This window comes from Lotus japonicus, chromosome 2, assembly GCF_012489685.1.
Source record: "Lotus japonicus ecotype B-129 chromosome 2, LjGifu_v1.2".
In the NCBI taxonomy this organism is placed as follows: domain Eukaryota; kingdom Viridiplantae; phylum Streptophyta; class Magnoliopsida; order Fabales; family Fabaceae; genus Lotus; species Lotus japonicus.
This window is the reverse complement of record NC_080042.1, coordinates 59,730,628-59,737,883: the sequence shown is the minus strand read 5'-3', so window position 1 is coordinate 59,737,883 and position 7,256 is coordinate 59,730,628. Positions and strand designations below refer to the sequence as shown.

Below are 7,256 nucleotides of genomic sequence, written 5' to 3'. Positions count from 1 at the left end.
AATGAACTTTGGCGTGAACTTCCTTGACTTAATAGCCCGGCCAACTCCGGTAGCCTGAGTAACTCGTAGAAACACATGGTCGCCCTCTTCAAACTCTAGGGTTCTGCGCCGCTGATCGGCATAACTCTTCTGTCTGCTCTGCGAAGCTCTCATTTTTTCCCTGATTTGTTTAACCTTCTCGGTCGTCTGTTGCAGAAGTTCTGGCCCAATCAACAAACTCTCCCCATCTTGATACCAACACAACGGTGTCCTACGCTTTCGACCATACAAAGCTTCATACGGTGCCATCCCGATGCTCGCATGAAAACTGTTGTTGTAGGTGAATTCGATCAATGACAGGAGATCATCCCAGCTTCCTCTGTTGTCTAATACACAAGCACGCAGGAGATCTTCTAGCGACTGAATAGTTCTCTCTGTTTTCCCGTCAGTTTGTGGATGATACGCCGAATTCAATCTCAGCTTGGAGCGGTTCATCCGCAATTGCAACACCTACAGAGTTCAGAATGTTTCAGCGGACACCATCCGCTTGAGTTTGTTCCCTTTTTCATTGAGGGATACTGCAGAAGTTCACAGACCCAAGGTAGCATTACATCTTGGGAGGACTTTGCTGAGAAATTCACCACAAGGTTTGTTCCAAGAGCCCTCTTGAGAAAGCTCAAGATTGACATCATGACTTTTGCTCAATCCACCGATGAAAATCTCTTTGAAGCTTGGGAAAGGTTCAAAAAGATCTTGAGGAGGTGTCCTTAACATAACCTCACCCAAGCGGAACAAGTAGCAAAGTTCTATGATGGTCTCCAATATTCTTCGAGGTTTGGCTTGGATGCGGCTTCAAACAGTGAGTTTGATGCCTTACTTCCACAAGTGGGGTACAAGTTGATTGAAAAATGGCTATAAGGGCCATGAACTCAAGTAATGAACGCCAAGCCCGAAGAGGGGTCCTAGAGGTTGAGGCTTGTGATCAGCTCATGGCCTCCAACAAGCAACTCTCCAAGCAAATGAATGAGATTCAAAATCAAATGAAGACTACCAAGATTGGTGGTCGAGTTGCCAAATTGGAGTGTGTGACTTGTGGAGGGCCACATGACAGCGAAGAATGCACAGAGACTAGACCGGAGGAGGAAGTGAAGGCCATGGGTCAAGCTCGGAATGACCCATTTTCAAATACTTACAATCCAGGATGGAGGAATCACCCTAATTTCTCTTGGAGGCAAGGTAATAATGGGCAAGGAAGTGGCTTTCAAAGGCAATTTCCTAGCCAAGGTTTCCAAGGCCAAAGCTCAAGACAACCTCAAGAGCGAGGAGAAGGTGGAGGTCGTGGTTCCAAGAAAAGCTTAGAGGAGTTGGTGGAGACTTTCATAAACCGAATGGAGAATAATTACAAGAATCAAGAGGAGGCTATCAAGAATCTTGAGAATCAATTTGGCTAGCTGGCCAAGCAAATAGCTGAGAGACCTCAAGGTAATTTTCCTTCCGACATTATCCCTAATCCTAAGCAAGAAAATGCCTCTGTTGTGTCCACTAGAAGTGGGAGAGTGATGAATGAATTGAAGAAAAAAAACAGAGGGAGAAAAGAGAGAGGAGATAGTGGAAGGAGAAGTAGTTGTGCCTATTAAGGTGAAAGAGGAAGTTGAACTTACTCCTGAAACTAGCAAGGTTCCGTTCCCTAAAGCATTGGCTAAGAAGAGCTTAGATAAAAAGTTTTCAAAATTTGTTGATATTTTCAAAAAGCTCCACATTAGTATTCCTTTTCCCGATGCTTTGGAAAAAATGCCTATATATGCTAAGTTTATGAAGGATATTTTGGATAAGAGAAGAAGGTTGAAGGGAGTAGATGAGACGGTGTTGATGACGGAGGAATGTAGTGCCATTTTGCAGCGGAAAATGCCAAAGAAAAGAAGAGACCCCGGAAGTTTCACTAGTCCGGTGGAAATTGAAGGCATGGCGGATGTGGAAGCCTTGTGTGATCTAGGAGCAAGCATCAATTTGATGCCGCTCACCATGTTTGAGAGGCTAAACCTAGGAGAGGTTACTCCAACCATGCTTTCCTTGCAAATGGCGGATCGTACCCTCAAGACTCCATATGGGATTGTGGAGGATGTGATGGTGAGGGTGGACAAGTATGTGTTCCCCTTGGATTTTGTGGTGCTTGATATGGAGGAGGATGAGAAGATTCCTCTCATTCTTGGTCGACCTTTCTTAGCTACTGGTAAAGCTAAGATTGATGTTGACAAGGGTCACCTCATTCTCCGAGTTGGTAAGGAAAAGGTACGGTTTTCTGTTTTTAATCCTATGATTGAGACTAACCATGATAATGATTTTGTTTGTGATGTGATTAGAAGCAAGTCGAAGGTTTCGGAAGAGACCCCCAAAGCTAATGCCCAAGTTGATGAGTTCCATCCGGCTCTCATCAAGCTTGTTAATGGAAACAAGTATGAGGGGTCTAAGTACGAAAACTTGCATGCTCACATGGTCAAGTGATGAAGTGAAGACTAAACTCTTCACTCATTCTTTGACAATGGAGGCTAGGGCTTGGTTTGATGAATAGAAGGACATTGCCTCATGGGAGGATTTACTTCAGAGGTTCTGTGCAAGGTTTCTCCCTTGCACTTGTGGAAAGTTGATCAATGGTAAGGAATTTCCTTCCCAACACCAAAGGAAGGAGAGTCCACCTAGGACTATAACTTAGGGCTAAATGGGAGACAACCCATTCTTTTTTCTTTCTTTCTCATTTTCTATTTTATTAGTGTAGCATTTTAGTTGTTTTAATTCCTAGTTCTTAAAAAAAAAAATTTCAAAATTTTCACTGGGCAGGGCGCTCAAGTGAGCGCCAGCCTGCCCGTAGCTTCAAGCTAGCAGGGGCACCAAGGGCGCTCAAGCGCCCTATCCTAGCGCTTGAGCGCCCAAACACGCACACACACACAATTTTTTCATTTTTAAAAACTCCTAACTCTTCATTTTTCCACTTTCTAACTTCCCTTTCTCTCTAAAACCGCCCCACTCTCTACATTTACCCATTTTCTACTCTCCCCATCTCACTTACACACACTTTTGCCCACTCTCCTCTTCCCAAGTTTGCACTCCATCAAGAGCATCTCACTTGCACCCACTCACTCCAAGTTCAAGGTAAGTTCCAATTTTCCACTTCCTTCCATCTAAGTTTCATGGGTTTGCAAGTTTATAACTCTTGGGGGTTATGGGTGAGTGATTTTGAGTTTGTGTAAGTTGGGTTTGGTTTGTTTTTGCTTTTCATGGGTATTTTGTGCCAAATTTAGTATTGGGTATGAGATTGGTGAGATTTGGGTAGTTAGGTAGTATTAGTGTAGTTTTAGTTTTGTTTTGTGCCTTCTAAGTGTATGTTAGAATGCTCCAATGAGTTTTTCTAGTCGATTTTGGGCAAGTGCTTTGTGGTTTATTTCTTCTCCATGCTAATTTCACTAGAAAACTTGATTGGGTGCTCTTAGGGGTTCAAGTTTTAATTTTTGTACATACTTTTTATTTATTTTTGACTAACATGACTAATGGTTTTGTGCGGCTTGTGGTTGTGCTAACTTTTGTGCAGATGCCTGCTAAGAGAGCAAGATATCCCACAAGGGCCGCGGGGTCCTCTTCCACTTCCCAGAACTTTGACCGCTCCCGCTTCCTTTCGGCAAAAAAGGAGGAATTCTATCAATCCGTCCTAGCACACAAGGGGTGTGTGAAGGAGCGAGGAGTATTTTATAGGGATGGAAGGAGAGACCCCCTCGGCATGCAAGAGGCCATGGAGACAAGAAGGTGGAAGAATTGGGTGGATCCAATTCCTATTGCTTGTGAAGTCTTGGTTAGGGAATTCTATGCGAATACCTACTGTGATGATCAAGAAGACAAACCGGATCCCCCCACCTTCTTTTCATGGTTTAAAGGTGATTTCGTTGACTTCGGAGCGAAGAAGATTCGGGGCTTCCTAGGCCTTCTTACTGAGAGTGAGGAGGAAACCATTTTCCCTTGGGGGAATTCCGCTTACCATGACTTGCTTTCAGATCGCTCTTCTGAGTTCTTGAGGGATTTGGAAGTAGTGGTGGTTAGGCCTGGACAACATTGGGAGAAGGATGATAGAGGTTACCTCACCTACTTGCTGAGACAAAACATGACACCGCTGGCTCGTGTGTGGGCTGAGTTTTTGCAGGATTCCTTGTTCCCTAGCTCCCACAAATCTGAAGTGGGAGCGGTGGTCCTAATTGCAATTTTTGCATTATTAGGGGCCATCCCATGGATGTGGCGAGGATCATTTCTGAGAAGATTTACTCACACTACATTGTGGGTAAGGAGAAGCCACATCCTATCTTTCCTCACTTGATTATTGCTTTGATTCATGATGTTAGGGAGAAGGCTAGGAGACCCACATTTCCTGTGCAGCAGAGGTTGTTGATTTCCCCCATTCTTAGCAAGGAACGGGTGCACCAACTTTTTCAAGATTGGATGTCTAGGATGAGGAAGAGGAGGATCCGACAGAGCCAGCGGAAGAGGAAGAAGAAGAAGAGGAGATTAATGAAGTGGAGAATGAGGTTGTTACTCCACCTCATGCTGATCCTTCATCGGCTTGGATGGAGGCCGCTTTCGGGCGGATGTTTTTGAGGCAAGATCGCCTTAACCGGGATCTTGATCTCCACTGGAGGGGAGGAAGCACCTCAGATCATGGATACTAAGGCCCAATGGATTTCAATACATTGGAGTAGGGGATGATCGACTTGAGCTTCATGCATGATGCTGGCGTTCATCCGAATCATGGTGATGGAAGGGGCGATCATGGCCCCATGGAGTGATTTTAATGAGGTAATTCTATCCTTAGTTTAGGTCATGCATGTTTAACATATTTTTCATTTGTAGATTTTGTTTTCTTTTTATCATGCATTGTTTAATAATTGTTTTTATTTTTGTTTTTGGGTCTTATACTTCCCTATACTCACATGTTTTTTCCCGCTAGTTGTGCTTCCCTACTTGTGTCGGTTTTGAAAAATTTGTTTCTTGTGGATACTCATGTTGTTTTGGGGATGAGTGATTGTATGTTGGGGAAGAGAGGAGGAGACTTCGGTCTTCCGAGTGTTTCTTTAGAAATGAGTTGGTTTGAGTCCATAAGGGTCTACCTTTGACCCTTCACCTTAAAATTTTCCTGGAGGATCCTGACTCACTGGCAATTCTTGGTTCTGTATTGATTTCACACTTTGCATGCTTTGTGATACTTGCACTATTCATGAGACTTGTATGTTTGTGAACCTCAGAGTTTTTCTTGGCTTGAATATTTGTCCCTAGTTGTCCCTTTTGAGCCTATTGGAGATTTTTTTTTGAACTAAATGATTGGGATGGATGATAGGTTGGGATTTTGGGGAGTGTTGGTCCTTGCATTGTGTTGGAGCTGATAATTAAAGTTTGAAAATGTCTCTTGTCCCAAGTAAGAATGAAAAAAAGAAAAAGAAAAAAAAAGAACTCCAAATCAAGTTGGAGTTACAAAAAAGAAAAAAAAGAAAAAAAAAACTTGGAAAGGGGGGGTCAAGAGACTTGTGCTAAAAACGGTTTTATTGTTGAAAGCTCCGGGAGTTACTAATTGGACCACACTCGATATGTTTTGAAGCCTAGTCTTCCTTAGGGACCAACCACCATCAAGGTTAACCAAGCCAACATTTCAACCCTTGTGAAGTCTCTTTGAATTTGTGCATGTTTGATCTTTGTTGCTTTTGAGTGAATGACATCCAGAACCTATGAACTTACCTTTGTGCTCAGTGCACTAAATTATATCTTGTCCTAGGATTTTAGATCTATATGCTTCTCATGATGGACTCTACACTCTTTTCTTTTCAAAAAGTTGCATGAGGTAGGTTGTTGGATCTTTTCTTTTGGAACCAACTGTAATTACTCTTTCCCCCAGTTTTGTGGTTAGTATCCTTTGCTTAGGCACTTGTTTGGGAGCATTTCTTGTGCTTAAGGGCAAGCGAGTGTTTTCTACGCTCGAGGGCGAGCTGTCATTGAGTATAGTGGTGTGATGACCCTATGTTAGTAGTGGTTTTAGGGTAATTTACTTGAGTTTTTTTGAGTCTTTTTCTTTGTCTCATGTAGTGTTTCATGCATTCTCATGCATTTCTGTGTTTATTTGAGTTTGAGTTTAGTTTTCATAATTTATTAGTTTTATGAGGGTTGTTTTTTCATTTTTAGGAAGTTTGGGGCTGTAAGATCAAGTTTTGATCAGTGGTTGCATCTCTATATTTTGATGATTACAATTAAGGTTTGTGATGATGAACAATTGTGGTACCCTAACGTTTGTCCTTTTAAGATGTGACAAACAGGTTCTGTATCTGACCCAAGCCTATTCGTTCAGAAGAAGAAGAACCAAGGGTTACTAAAAAGAGAGCTCTTTATCCTACCATGTTCGTTCTGAACAGTGGCAAATACTTCAAAAGCTCTGAAGATGGAAGCTCTCAAGAAGTTCTGAAGAACTCAAGTCAGAAGTTCTGAAGACCAGATGTTCCAGTGTAACGGTCCAGAAGTAGAAGACTCAAGTTCTGAAGACTTGCAAGCAGTTGGTTCTGAAGACCCAAGCTATTCCAGCTCTGACGATCAGAAGTTCTGAGGAACTTGTTCAGAAGCAGAAGTTGCAAGGTCAGAAGAATCCAAGCTTCAGTCTGACGATGATCAGAAGCTTCACCAACGTTCATCTGAAGCTCTTCGATCACAAGTCAACTGGTGGAAGGACAGGTCGCTATCACAGTACAATGTCGTACAAGTCTCAGTCTGTCCGCCACCTACCTTGTTCAGCCTATCAGTCTGATATTACAGAATTGCCACTCCAACGGATAAAACCCTAGCAACGGCTACATCACAAGTCTTGGAGTATATAAAGGCTGAAGAAAGAAGAAAGAAGTTAAGAAACTTTGCTGAAATCATTCAACATTTTACGAACCAATCTCTTAGCATTATTTCTTCACTGTTCTTAAACATCTGAGTTTACTATTAGCTTTTTAGAAGCACTCACTATAAACCCGAAACCTTTTACATTACATTGTAAAGTTCCTTAAGAGACCAAGGTTGGTCGGATCTTGAGAGGACTGAATCACGGTTGATTCAGTGTTTAGCTAGTCTTAAGAGGATCAATAGATCAGCTTCTTAAGAGGATACTAGTGAGAAAATCAGTGTACTGTTAGTCACTCAGCAGGTTGCAAAGTGCAGTTGTAACACTCATTGATTTTAGTGGATTACCTTCATCAGAAGAAGGAAGAAATCACCTT

General features: G+C 42.4%; 1 non-coding gene across 1 annotated transcript; it reads right to left on the bottom strand.

The window, feature by feature from the left end:
• Nucleotides 1-651: 651 nt before the first annotated feature.
• Nucleotides 652-758, bottom strand: LOC130741617 (small nucleolar RNA R71). The gene has a single exon (XR_009020505.1). It is a non-coding gene; the product is annotated as a small nucleolar RNA R71 (small nucleolar RNA).
• Nucleotides 759-7,256: the final 6,498 nt, after the last annotated feature.